Raw genomic sequence first — 15180 nt, 5'->3', positions numbered from 1 at the left:
TCGTAGCGCTAAGTGGGTAATAGTGGAAAAAAGAATATGTTCAAATATAAACTACACAGAAGCATTGTATGAAACTTCTTTCTGTTCTGTGCATTCAACTAACAGAGTTGAACCTTACTTTTGATTGAGCCGTTCTGAAACACTCTTTCTGTAGAAACTGCAATTGGACATTCTGAGCGCTAAGAGGCCTATATTGGGAAAAAGAATGTCTACAAATAAAAACTACACAGAAGAATTGTGTGAAACTTCTTTCTGTTCTGTTTGTTCAACTAAAAGAGTTGAACCTTAGTTTTGATTGAGCCGTTCTGAAACACTCTTTCTGTAGAAAATGCAAGTGGAGATTCGGAGCGCTAAGAGGGTAATAGTGGAAAAAGAATGTCTCCAAATATAAACTACACAGAATCATTCTGTGAAACTTCTTTCTGATCTGTGCATTCAGCTAACAGAGTTAAACCATACTTTTGATTGAGCAGATCTGAACACTCTTTCTGTAGAAAATGCAACTGGACATTTGGAGCGCTAAGAGAGTAGTAGTGGAAAAAGGAATATATTCAAATATAAACTACACAGAAGCATTCTGTGAAACTTCTTTCTGATCTGAGCATTCAGCTAACAGAGTTAAGCCATACTTTTGATTGAGCAGTTTTGAAACACTCTGTCTGTAGAAAATGCAACTGGACATTCGTAGCGCTAAGTGGGTAATAGTGGATAAAAGAATATGTTCAAATATAAACTACACAGAAGCATTGTATGAAACTTCTTTCTGTTCTGTGCATTCAACTAACAGAGTTGAACCTTACTTTTGATTGAGCCTTTCTGAAACACTCTTTCTGTAGAAACTGCAATTGGACATTCTGAGCGCTAAGAGGCCTCTATTGGGAGAAATAATATCTTCAAATAAAAACTACACAGAAGGATTGTGTGAAACTTATTTCTGATATGTTCATTAAGCTAACAGAGTTAAACCATACTTTTGATTGCGCAGTTCTGAACACTCTTTCTGTAGAAAATGCAAGTGGACATTCGGAGCGATAAGAGGGTAATAGTGGAAAAAGGAATATATTCAAATATAAACTGCACAGTAGCATTCTGTGAAAATTCTTTCTGTTCTGTGCATTCAACTAACAGAGTTGAACCTTACTTTTGATTGAGCCGTTCTGAAACACTCTTTCTGTAGAAACTGCAATTGGACATGCTAAGCGCTAAGAGGCCTACATTGGGAAAAAGAATATCTTCAAATAAAAACTACACAGATGCATTCTGTGAAACTTATTTCTGATCTGTAAATTCAGTTAACAGAGATAAAACATGTTTTTGATTGAGCAGTTATGAAACACTCTTTCTGTAGAAAATGCAAGTGGAGATTCGGAGCGCTAAGGGGGTAATAGTGGAAAAAGGAATGTCTTCAAATATAAACTACACAGAATCATTCGGTGAAACTTCTCTCTGATCTGTGCATTCAGCTAACAGAGTTAAACCATACTTTTGATTGAGCAGATCTGAACACTCTTTCTGTAGAAAATGCAACTGGACATTTGGAGCGCTAAGAGCGTAGTAGTGGAAAAAGGAATATATTCATATATAAACTACACAGAAGCATTCTGTGAAACTTCTTTCTGATCTGAGCATTCAGCTAACAGAGTTAAACCATACATTTGATTGAGCAGTTTTGAAACACTCTGTCTGTAGAAAATGCAACTGGACATTCGTAGCGCTAAGTGGGTAATAGTGGAAAAAACAATATGTTCAAATATAAACTACACAGAAGCATTGTATGAAACTTCTTTCTGTTCTGTGCATTCAACTAACAGAGTTGAACCTTACTTTTGATTGAGCCTTTCTGAAACACTCTTTCTGTAGAAACTGCAATTGGACATTCTGAGCGCTAAGAGGCCTCTATTGGGAAAAATGATATCTTCAAATAAAAACTACACCGAAGCATTGTGTGAAACTTATTTCTGATATGTTCATTAAGCTAACAGAGTTAAACCATACTTTTGATTGCGCAGTTCTGAACACTCTTTCTGTAGAAAATGCAAGTGGACATTCGGAGCGCTAAGAGGGTAATAGTGGAAAAAGGAATATATTCAAATATAAACTACACAGTAGCATTCTGTGAAAATTCTTTCTGTTCTGTGCATTCAACTAACAGAGTTGAACCTTACTTTTGATTGAGCCGTTCTGAAACACTCTTTCTGTAGAAACTGCAATTGGACATGCTAAGCGCTAAGAGGCCTACATTGGGAAAAAGAATATCTTCAAATAAAAACTACACAGATGCATTCTGTGAAACTTATTTCTGATCTGTAAATTCAGTTAACAGAGATAAAACATATTTTTGATTGAGCAGTTATGAAACACTCTTTTTGTAGAAAATACAAGTGGAGATTCGGAGCGCTAAGAGGGTAATAGTGGAAAAAGGAATGTCTTCAAATATAAACTACACAGAATCATTCGGTGAAACTTCTTTCTGATCTGTGCATTCAGCTAACAGAGTTAAACCATACTTTTGATTGAGCAGATCTGAACACTCTTTCTGTAGAAAATGCAACTGGACATTTGGAGCGCTAAGAGCGTAGTAGTGGAAAAAGGAATATATTCAAATATAAACTACACAGAAGCATTCTGTGAAACTTCTTTCTGATCTGAGCATTCAGCTAACAGAGTTAAACCATACTTTTGATTGAGGAGTTTTGAAACACTCTGTCTGTAGAAAATGCAACTGGACATTCGTAGCGCTAAGTGGGTAATAGTGGAAAAAAGAATATGTTCAAATATAAACTACACAGAAGCATTGTATGAAACTTCTTTCTGTTCTGTGCATTCAACTAACAGAGTTGAACCTTACTTTTGATTGAGCCGTTCTGAAACACTCTTTCTGTAGAAACTGCAATTGGACATTCTGAGCGCTAAGAGGCCTATATTGGGAAAAAGAATGTCTACAAATAAAAACTACACAGAAGAATTGTGTGAAACTTCTTTCTGTTCTGTTTGTTCAACTAAAAGAGTTGAACCTTAGTTTTGATTGAGCCGTTCTGAAACACTCTTTCTGTAGAAAATGCAAGTGGAGATTCGGAGCGCTAAGAGGGTAATAGTGGAAAAAGAATGTCTCCAAATATAAACTACACAGAATCATTCTGTGAAACTTCTTTCTGATCTGTGCATTCAGCTAACAGAGTTAAACCATACTTTTGATTGAGCAGATCTGAACACCCTTTCTGTAGAAAATGCAACTGGACATTTGGAGCGCTAAGAGAGTAGTAGTGGAAAAAGGAATATATTCAAATATAAACTACACAGAAGCATTCTGTGAAACTTCTTTCTGATCTGAGCATTCAGCTAACAGAGTTAAGCCATACTTTTGATTGAGCAGTTTTGAAACACTCTGTCTGTAGAAAATGCAACTGGACATTCGTAGCGCTAAGTGGGTAATAGTGGATAAAAGAATATGTTCAAATATAAACTACACAGAAGCATTGTATGAAACTTCTTTCTGTTCTGTGCATTCAACTAACAGAGTTGAACCTTACTTTTGATTGAGCCTTTCTGAAACACTCTTTCTGTAGAAACTGCAATTGGACATTCTGAGCGCTAAGAGGCCTCTATTGGGAGAAATAATATCTTCAAATAAAAACTACACAGAAGGATTGTGTGAAACTTATTTCTGATATGTTCATTAAGCTAACAGAGTTAAACCATACTTTTGATTGCGCAGTTCTGAACACTCTTTCTGTAGAAAATGCAAGTGGACATTCGGAGCGATAAGAGGGTAATAGTGGAAAAAGGAATATATTCAAATATAAACTGCACAGTAGCATTCTGTGAAAATTCTTTCTGTTCTGTGCATTCAACTAACAGAGTTGAACCTTACTTTTGATTGAGCCGTTCTGAAACACTCTTTCTGTAGAAACTGCAATTGGACATGCTAAGCGCTAAGAGGCCTACATTGGGAAAAAGAATATCTTCAAATAAAAACTACACAGATGCATTCTGTGAAACTTATTTCTGATCTGTAAATTCAGTTAACAGAGATAAAACATGTTTTTGATTGAGCAGTTATGAAACACTCTTTCTGTAGAAAATGCAAGTGGAGATTCGTAGCGCTAAGGGGGTAATAGTGGAAAAAGGAATGTCTTCAAATATAAACTACACAGAATCATTCGGTGAAACTTCTCTCTGATCTGTGCATTCAGCTAACAGAGTTAAACCATACTTTTGATTGAGCAGATCTGAACACTCTTTCTGTAGAAAATGCAACTGGACATTTGGAGCGCTAAGAGCGTAGTAGTGGAAAAAGGAATATATTCATATATAAACTACACAGAAGCATTCTGTGAAACTTCTTTCTGATCTGAGCATTCAGCTAACAGAGTTAAACCATACATTTGATTGAGCAGTTTTGAAACACTCTGTCTGTAGAAAATGCAACTGGACATTCGTAGCGCTAAGTGGGTAATAGTGGAAAAAACAATATGTTCAAATATAAACTACACAGAAGCATTGTATGAAACTTCTTTCTGTTCTGTGCATTCAACTAACAGAGTTGAACCTTACTTTTGATTGAGCCTTTCTGAAACACTCTTTCTGTAGAAACTGCAATTGGACATTCTGAGCGCTAAGAGGCCTCTATTGGGAAAAATAATATCTTCAAATAAAAACTACACCGAAGCATTGTGTGAAACTTATTTCTGATATGTTCATTAAGCTAACAGAGTTAAACCATACTTTTGATTGCGCAGTTCTGAACACTCTTTCTGTAGAAAATGCAAGTGGACATTCGGAGCGCTAAGAGGGTAATAGTGGAAAAAGGAATATATTCAAATATAAACTACACAGTAGCATTCTGTGAAAATTCTTTCTGTTCTGTGCATTCAACTAACAGAGTTGAACCTTACTTTTGATTGAGCCGTTCTGAAACACTCTTTCTGTAGAAACTGCAATTGGACATGCTAAGCGCTAAGAGGCCTACATTGGGAAAAAGAATATCTTCAAATAAAAACTACACAGATGCATTCTGTGAAACTTATTTCTGATCTGTAAATTCAGTTAACAGAGATAAAACATATTTTTGATTGAGCAGTTATGAAACACTCTTTTTGTAGAAAATACAAGTGGAGATTCGGAGCGCTAAGAGGGTAATAGTGGAAAAAGGAATGTCTTCAAATATAAACTACACAGAATCATTCGGTGAAACTTCTTTCTGATCTGTGCATTCAGCTAACAGAGTTAAACCATACTTTTGATTGAGCAGATCTGAACACTCTTTCTGTAGAAAATGCAACTGGACATTTGGAGCGCTAAGAGCGTAGTAGTGGAAAAAGGAATATATTCAAATATAAACTACACAGAAGCATTCTGTGAAACTTCTTTCTGATCTGAGCATTCAGCTAACAGAGTTAAACCATACTTTTGATTGAGGAGTTTTGAAACACTCTGTCTGTAGAAAATGCAACTGGACATTCGTAGCGCTAAGTGGGTAATAGTGGAAAAAAGAATATGTTCAAATATAAACTACACAGAAGCATTGTATGAAACTTCTTTCTGTTCTGTGCATTCAACTAACAGAGTTGAACCTTACTTTTGATTGAGCCGTTCTGAAACACTCTTTCTGTAGAAACTGCAATTGGACATTCTGAGCGCTAAGAGGCCTATATTGGGAAAAAGAATGTCTACAAATAAAAACTACACAGAAGAATTGTGTGAAACTTCTTTCTGTTCTGTTTGTTCAACTAAAAGAGTTGAACCTTAGTTTTGATTGAGCCGTTCTGAAACACTCTTTCTGTAGAAAATGCAAGTGGAGATTCGGAGCGCTAAGAGGGTAATAGTGGAAAAAGAATGTCTCCAAATATAAACTACACAGAATCATTCTGTGAAACTTCTTTCTGATCTGTGCATTCAGCTAACAGAGTTAAACCATACTTTTGATTGAGCAGATCTGAACACCCTTTCTGTAGAAAATGCAACTGGACATTTGGAGCGCTAAGAGAGTAGTAGTGGAAAAAGGAATATATTCAAATATAAACTACACAGAAGCATTCTGTGAAACTTCTTTCTGATCTGAGCATTCAGCTAACAGAGTTAAGCCATACTTTTGATTGAGCAGTTTTGAAACACTCTGTCTGTAGAAAATGCAACTGGACATTCGTAGCGCTAAGTGGGTAATAGTGGATAAAAGAATATGTTCAAATATAAACTACACAGAAGCATTGTATGAAACTTCTTTCTGTTCTGTGCATTCAACTAACAGAGTTGAACCTTACTTTTGATTGAGCCTTTCTGAAACACTCTTTCTGTAGAAACTGCAATTGGACATTCTGAGCGCTAAGAGGCCTCTATTGGGAGAAATAATATCTTCAAATAAAAACTACACAGAAGGATTGTGTGAAACTTATTTCTGATATGTTCATTAAGCTAACAGAGTTAAACCATACTTTTGATTGCGCAGTTCTGAACACTCTTTCTGTAGAAAATGCAAGTGGACATTCGGAGCGATAAGAGGGTAATAGTGGAAAAAGGAATATATTCAAATATAAACTGCACAGTAGCATTCTGTGAAAATTCTTTCTGTTCTGTGCATTCAACTAACAGAGTTGAACCTTACTTTTGATTGAGCCGTTCTGAAACACTCTTTCTGTAGAAACTGCAATTGGACATGCTAAGCGCTAAGAGGCCTACATTGGGAAAAAGAATATCTTCAAATAAAAACTACACAGATGCATTCTGTGAAACTTATTTCTGATCTGTAAATTCAGTTAACAGAGATAAAACATGTTTTTGATTGAGCAGTTATGAAACACTCTTTCTGTAGAAAATGCAAGTGGAGATTCGTAGCGCTAAGGGGGTAATAGTGGAAAAAGGAATGTCTTCAAATATAAACTACACAGAATCATTCGGTGAAACTTCTCTCTGATCTGTGCATTCAGCTAACAGAGTTAAACCATACTTTTGATTGAGCAGATCTGAACACTCTTTCTGTAGAAAATGCAACTGGACATTTGGAGCGCTAAGAGCGTAGTAGTGGAAAAAGGAATATATTCATATATAAACTACACAGAAGCATTCTGTGAAACTTCTTTCTGATCTGAGCATTCAGCTAACAGAGTTAAACCATACATTTGATTGAGCAGTTTTGAAACACTCTGTCTGTAGAAAATGCAACTGGACATTCGTAGCGCTAAGTGGGTAATAGTGGAAAAAACAATATGTTCAAATATAAACTACACAGAAGCATTGTATGAAACTTCTTTCTGTTCTGTGCATTCAACTAACAGAGTTGAACCTTACTTTTGATTGAGCCTTTCTGAAACACTCTTTCTGTAGAAACTGCAATTGGACATTCTGAGCGCTAAGAGGCCTCTATTGGGAAAAATAATATCTTCAAATAAAAACTACACCGAAGCATTGTGTGAAACTTATTTCTGATATGTTCATTAAGCTAACAGAGTTAAACCATACTTTTGATTGCGCAGTTCTGAACACTCTTTCTGTAGAAAATGCAAGTGGACATTCGGAGCGCTAAGAGGGTAATAGTGGAAAAAGGAATATATTCAAATATAAACTACACAGTAGCATTCTGTGAAAATTCTTTCTGTTCTGTGCATTCAACTAACAGAGTTGAACCTTACTTTTGATTGAGCCGTTCTGAAACACTCTTTCTGTAGAAACTGCAATTGGACATGCTAAGCGCTAAGAGGCCTACATTGGGAAAAAGAATATCTTCAAATAAAAACTACACAGATGCATTCTGTGAAACTTATTTCTGATCTGTAAATTCAGTTAACAGAGATAAAACATATTTTTGATTGAGCAGTTATGAAACACTCTTTTTGTAGAAAATACAAGTGGAGATTCGGAGCGCTAAGAGGGTAATAGTGGAAAAAGGAATGTCTTCAAATATAAACTACACAGAATCATTCGGTGAAACTTCTTTCTGATCTGTGCATTCAGCTAACAGAGTTAAACCATACTTTTGATTGAGCAGATCTGAACACTCTTTCTGTAGAAAATGCAACTGGACATTTGGAGCGCTAAGAGCGTAGTAGTGGAAAAAGGAATATATTCAAATATAAACTACACAGAAGCATTCTGTGAAACTTCTTTCTGATCTGAGCATTCAGCTAACAGAGTTAAACCATACTTTTGATTGAGGAGTTTTGAAACACTCTGTCTGTAGAAAATGCAACTGGACATTCGTAGCGCTAAGTGGGTAATAGTGGAAAAAAGAATATGTTCAAATATAAACTACACAGAAGCATTGTATGAAACTTCTTTCTGTTCTGTGCATTCAACTAACAGAGTTGAACCTTACTTTTGATTGAGCCGTTCTGAAACACTCTTTCTGTAGAAACTGCAATTGGACATTCTGAGCGCTAAGAGGCCTATATTGGGAAAAAGAATGTCTACAAATAAAAACTACACAGAAGAATTGTGTGAAACTTCTTTCTGTTCTGTTTGTTCAACTAAAAGAGTTGAACCTTAGTTTTGATTGAGCCGTTCTGAAACACTCTTTCTGTAGAAAATGCAAGTGGAGATTCGGAGCGCTAAGAGGGTAATAGTGGAAAAAGAATGTCTCCAAATATAAACTACACAGAATCATTCTGTGAAACTTCTTTCTGATCTGTGCATTCAGCTAACAGAGTTAAACCATACTTTTGATTGAGCAGATCTGAACACTCTTTCTGTAGAAAATGCAACTGGACATTTGGAGCGCTAAGAGAGTAGTAGTGGAAAAAGGAATATATTCAAATATAAACTACACAGAAGCATTCTGTGAAACATCTTTCTGATCTGAGCATTCAGCTAACAGAGTTAAGCCATACTTTTGATTGAGCAGTTTTGAAACACTCTGTCTGTAGAAAATGCAACTGGACATTCGTAGCGCTAAGTGGGTAATAGTGGATAAAAGAATATGTTCAAATATAAACTACACAGAAGCATTGTATGAAACTTCTTTCTGTTCTGTGCATTCAACTAACAGAGTTGAACCTTACTTTTGATTGAGCCTTTCTGAAACACTCTTTCTGTAGAAACTGCAATTGGACATTCTGAGCGCTAAGAGGCCTCTATTGGGAGAAATAATATCTTCAAATAAAAACTACACAGAAGGATTGTGTGAAACTTATTTCTGATATGTTCATTAAGCTAACAGAGTTAAACCATACTTTTGATTGCGCAGTTCTGAACACTCTTTCTGTAGAAAATGCAAGTGGACATTCGGAGCGATAAGAGGGTAATAGTGGAAAAAGGAATATATTCAAATATAAACTGCACAGTAGCATTCTGTGAAAATTCTTTCTGTTCTGTGCATTCAACTAACAGAGTTGAACCTTACTTTTGATTGAGCCGTTCTGAAACACTCTTTCTGTAGAAACTGCAATTGGACATGCTAAGCGCTAAGAGGCCTACATTGGGAAAAAGAATATCTTCAAATAAAAACTACACAGATGCATTCTGTGAAACTTATTTCTGATCTGTAAATTCAGTTAACAGAGATAAAACATGTTTTTGATTGAGCAGTTATGAAACACTCTTTCTGTAGAAAATGCAAGTGGAGATTCGGAGCGCTAAGGGGGTAATAGTGGAAAAAGGAATGTCTTCAAATATAAACTACACAGAATCATTCGGTGAAACTTCTCTCTGATCTGTGCATTCAGCTAACAGAGTTAAACCATACTTTTGATTGAGCAGATCTGAACACTCTTTCTGTAGAAAATGCAACTGGACATTTGGAGCGCTAAGAGCGTAGTAGTGGAAAAAGGAATATATTCATATATAAACTACACAGAAGCATTCTGTGAAACTTCTTTCTGATCTGAGCATTCAGCTAACAGAGTTAAACCATACATTTGATTGAGCAGTTTTGAAACACTCTGTCTGTAGAAAATGCAACTGTACATTCGTAGCGCTAAGTGGGTAATAGTGGAAAAAAGAATATGTTCAAATATAAACTACACAGAAGCATTGTATGAAACTTCTTTCTGTTCTGTGCATTCAACTAACAGAGTTGAACCTTACTTTTGATTGAGCCTTTCTGAAACACTCTTTCTGTAGAAACTGCAATTGGACATTCTGAGCGCTAAGAGGCCTCTATTGGGAAAAATAATATCTTCAAATAAAAACTACACCGAAGCATTGTGTGAAACTTATTTCTGATATGTTCATTAAGCTAACAGAGTTAAACCATACTTTTGATTGCGCAGTTCTGAACACTCTTTCTGTAGAAAATGCAAGTGGACATTCGGAGCGCTAAGAGGGTAATAGTGGAAAAAGGAATATATTCAAATATAAACTACACAGTAGCATTCTGTGAAAATTCTTTCTGTTCTGTGCATTCAACTAACAGAGTTGAACCTTACTTTTGATTGAGCCGTTCTGAAACACTCTTTCTGTAGAAACTGCAATTGGACATGCTAAGCGCTAAGAGGCCTACATTGGGAAAAAGAATATCTTCAAATAAAAACTACACAGATGCATTCTGTGAAACTTATTTCTGATCTGTAAATTCAGTTAACAGAGATAAAACATATTTTTGATTGAGCAGTTATGAAACACTCTTTTTGTAGAAAATACAAGTGGAGATTCGGAGCGCTAAGAGGGTAATAGTGGAAAAAGGAATGTCTTCAAATATAAACTACACAGAATCATTCGGTGAAACTTCTTTCTGATCTGTGCATTCAGCTAACAGAGTTAAACCATACTTTTGATTGAGCAGATCTGAACACTCTTTCTGTAGAAAATGCAACTGGACATTTGGAGCGCTAAGAGCGTAGTAGTGGAAAAAGGAATATATTCAAATATAAACTACACAGAAGCATTCTGTGAAACTTCTTTCTGATCTGAGCATTCAGCTAACAGAGTTAAACCATACTTTTGATTGAGGAGTTTTGAAACACTCTGTCTGTAGAAAATGCAACTGGACATTCGTAGCGCTAAGTGGGTAATAGTGGAAAAAAGAATATGTTCAAATATAAACTACACAGAAGCATTGTATGAAACTTCTTTCTGTTCTGTGCATTCAACTAACAGAGTTGAACCTTACTTTTGATTGAGCCGTTCTGAAACACTCTTTCTGTAGAAACTGCAATTGGACATTCTGAGCGCTAAGAGGCCTATATTGGGAAAAAGAATGTCTACAAATAAAAACTACACAGAAGAATTGTGTGAAACTTCTTTCTGTTCTGTTTGTTCAACTAAAAGAGTTGAACCTTAGTTTTGATTGAGCCGTTCTGAAACACTCTTTCTGTAGAAAATGCAAGTGGAGATTCGGAGCGCTAAGAGGGTAATAGTGGAAAAAGAATGTCTCCAAATATAAACTACACAGAATCATTCTGTGAAACTTCTTTCTGATCTGTGCATTCAGCTAACAGAGTTAAACCATACTTTTGATTGAGCAGATCTGAACACTCTTTCTGTAGAAAATGCAACTGGACATTTGGAGCGCTAAGAGAGTAGTAGTGGAAAAAGGAATATATTCAAATATAAACTACACAGAAGCATTCTGTGAAACTTCTTTCTGATCTGAGCATTCAGCTAACAGAGTTAAGCCATACTTTTGATTGAGCAGTTTTGAAACACTCTGTCTGTAGAAAATGCAACTGGACATTCGTAGCGCTAAGTGGGTAATAGTGGATAAAAGAATATGTTCAAATATAAACTACACAGAAGCATTGTATGAAACTTCTTTCTGTTCTGTGCATTCAACTAACAGAGTTGAACCTTACTTTTGATTGAGCCTTTCTGAAACACTCTTTCTGTAGAAACTGCAATTGGACATTCTGAGCGCTAAGAGGCCTCTATTGGGAGAAATAATATCTTCAAATAAAAAGTACACAGAAGGATTGTGTGAAACTTATTTCTGATATGTTCATTAAGCTAACAGAGTTAAACCATACTTTTGATTGCGCAGTTCTGAACACTCTTTCTGTAGAAAATGCAAGTGGACATTCGGAGCGATAAGAGGGTAATAGTGGAAAAAGGAATATATTCAAATATAAACTGCACAGTAGCATTCTGTGAAAATTCTTTCTGTTCTGTGCATTCAACTAACAGAGTTGAACCTTACTTTTGATTGAGCCGTTCTGAAACACACTTTCTGTAGAAACTGCAATTGTACATGCTAAGCGCTAAGAGGCCTACATTGGGAAAAAGAATATCTTCAAATAAAAACTACACAGATGCATTCTGTGAAACTTATTTCTGATCTGTAAATTCAGTTAACAGAGATAAAACATGTTTTTGATTGAGCAGTTATGAAACACTCTTTCTGTAGAAAATGCAAGTGGAGATTCGGAGCGCTAAGGGGGTAATAGTGGAAAAAGGAATGTCTTCAAATATAAACTACACAGAATCATTCGGTGAAACTTCTCTCTGATCTGTGCATTCAGCTAACAGAGTTAAACCATACTTTTGATTGAGCAGATCTGAACACTCTTTCTGTAGAAAATGCAACTGGACATTTGGAGCGCTAAGAGCGTAGTAGTGGAAAAAGGAATATATTCATATATAAACTACACAGAAGCATTCTGTGAAACTTCTTTCTGATCTGAGCATTCAGCTAACAGAGTTAAACCATACATTTGATTGAGCAGTTTTGAAACACTCTGTCTGTAGAAAATGCAACTGGACATTCGTAGCGCTAAGTGGGTAATAGTGGAAAAAAGAATATGTTCAAATATAAACTACACAGAAGCATTGTATGAAACTTCTTTCTGTTCTGTGCATTCAACTAACAGAGTTGAACCTTACTTTTGATTGAGCCTTTCTGAAACACTCTTTCTGTAGAAACTGCAATTGGACATTCTGAGCGCTAAGAGGCCTCTATTGGGAAAAATAATATCTTCAAATAAAAACTACACCGAAGCATTGTGTGAAACTTATTTCTGATATGTTCATTAAGCTAACAGAGTTAAACCATACTTTTGATTGCGCAGTTCTGAACACTCTTTCTGTAGAAAATGCAAGTGGACATTCGGAGCGCTAAGAGGGTAATAGTGGAAAAAGGAATATATTCAAATATAAACTACACAGTAGCATTCTGTGAAAATTCTTTCTGTTCTGTGCATTCAACTAACAGAGTTGAACCTTACTTTTGATTGAGCCGTTCTGAAACACTCTTTCTGTAGAAACTGCAATTGGACATGCTAAGCGCTAAGAGGCCTACATTGGGAAAAAGAATATCTTCAAATAAAAACTACACAGATGCATTCTGTGAAACTTATTTCTGATCTGTAAATTCAGTTAACAGAGATAAAACATATTTTTGATTGAGCAGTTATGAAACACTCTTTTTGTAGAAAATACAAGTGGAGATTCGGAGCGCTAAGAGGGTAATAGTGGAAAAAGGAATGTCTTCAAATATAAACTACACAGAATCATTCGGTGAAACTTCTTTCTGATCTGTGCATTCAGCTAACAGAGTTAAACCATACTTTTGATTGAGCAGATCTGAACACTCTTTCTGTAGAAAATGCAACTGGACATTTGGAGCGCTAAGAGCGTAGTAGTGGAAAAAGGAATATATTCAAATATAAACTACACAGAAGCATTCTGTGAAACTTCTTTCTGATCTGAGCATTCAGCTAACAGAGTTAAACCATACTTTTGATTGAGGAGTTTTGAAACACTCTGTCTGTAGAAAATGCAACTGGACATTCGTAGCGCTAAGTGGGTAATAGTGGAAAAAAGAATATGTTCAAATATAAACTACACAGAAGCATTGTATGAAACTTCTTTCTGTTCTGTGCATTCAACTAACAGAGTTGAACCTTACTTTTGATTGAGCCGTTCTGAAACACTCTTTCTGTAGAAACTGCAATTGGACATTCTGAGCGCTAAGAGGCCTATATTGGGAAAAAGAATGTCTACAAATAAAAACTACACAGAAGAATTGTGTGAAACTTCTTTCTGTTCTGTTTGTTCAACTAAAAGAGTTGAACCTTAGTTTTGATTGAGCCGTTCTGAAACACTCTTTCTGTAGAAAATGCAAGTGGAGATTCGGAGCGCTAAGAGGGTAATAGTGGAAAAAGAATGTCTCCAAATATAAACTACACAGAATCATTCTGTGAAACTTCTTTCTGATCTGTGCATTCAGCTAACAGAGTTAAACCATACTTTTGATTGAGCAGATCTGAACACTCTTGCTGTAGAAAATGCAACTGGACATTTGGAGCGCTAAGAGAGTAGTAGTGGAAAAAGGAATATATTCAAATATAAACTACACAGAAGCATTCTGTGAAACTTCTTTCTGATCTGAGCATTCAGCTAACAGAGTTAAGACATACTTTTGATTGAGCAGTTTTGAAACACTCTGTCTGTAGAAAATGCAACTGGACATTCGTAGCGATAAGTGGGTAATAGTGGATAAAAGAATATGTTCAAATATAAACTACACAGAAGCATTGTATGAAACTTCTTTCTGTTCTGTGCATTCAACTAACAGAGTTGAACCTTACTTTTGATTGAGCCTTTCTGAAACACTCTTTCTGTAGAAACTGCAATTGGACATTCTGAGCGCTAAGAGGCCTCTATTGGGAGAAATAATATCTTCAAATAAAAACTACACAGAAGGATTGTGTGAAACTTATTTCTGATATGTTCATTAAGCTAACAGAGTTAAACCATACTTTTGATTGCGCAGTTCTGAACACTCTTTCTGTAGAAAATGCAAGTGGACATTCGGAGCGATAAGAGGGTAATAGTGGAAAAAGGAATATATTCAAATATAAACTGCACAGTAGCATTCTGTGAAAATTCTTTCTGTTCTGTGCATTCAACTAACAGAGTTGAACCTTACTTTTGATTGAGCCGTTCTGAAACACTCTTTCTGTAGAAACTGCAATTGGACATGCTAAGCGCTAAGAGGCCTACATTGGGAAAAAGAATATCTTCAAATAAAAACTACACAGATGCATTCTGTGAAACTTATTTCTGATCTGTAAATTCAGTTAACAGAGATAAAACATGTTTTTGATTGAGCAGTTATGAAACACTCTTTCTGTAGAAAATGCAAGTGGAGATTCGGAGCGCTAAGGGGGTAATAGTGGAAAAAGGAATGTCTTCAAATATAAACTACACAGAATCATTCGGTGAAACTTCTCTCTGATCTGTGCATTCAGCTAACAGAGTTAAACCATACTTTTGATTGAGCAGATCTGAACACTCTTTCTGTAGAAAATGCAACTG

Source organism: Symphalangus syndactylus, chromosome 17 (genome assembly GCF_028878055.3).
Source record: "Symphalangus syndactylus isolate Jambi chromosome 17, NHGRI_mSymSyn1-v2.1_pri, whole genome shotgun sequence".
Taxonomy (NCBI): domain Eukaryota; kingdom Metazoa; phylum Chordata; class Mammalia; order Primates; family Hylobatidae; genus Symphalangus; species Symphalangus syndactylus.
Note: the sequence above shows the minus strand (reverse complement) of the source record.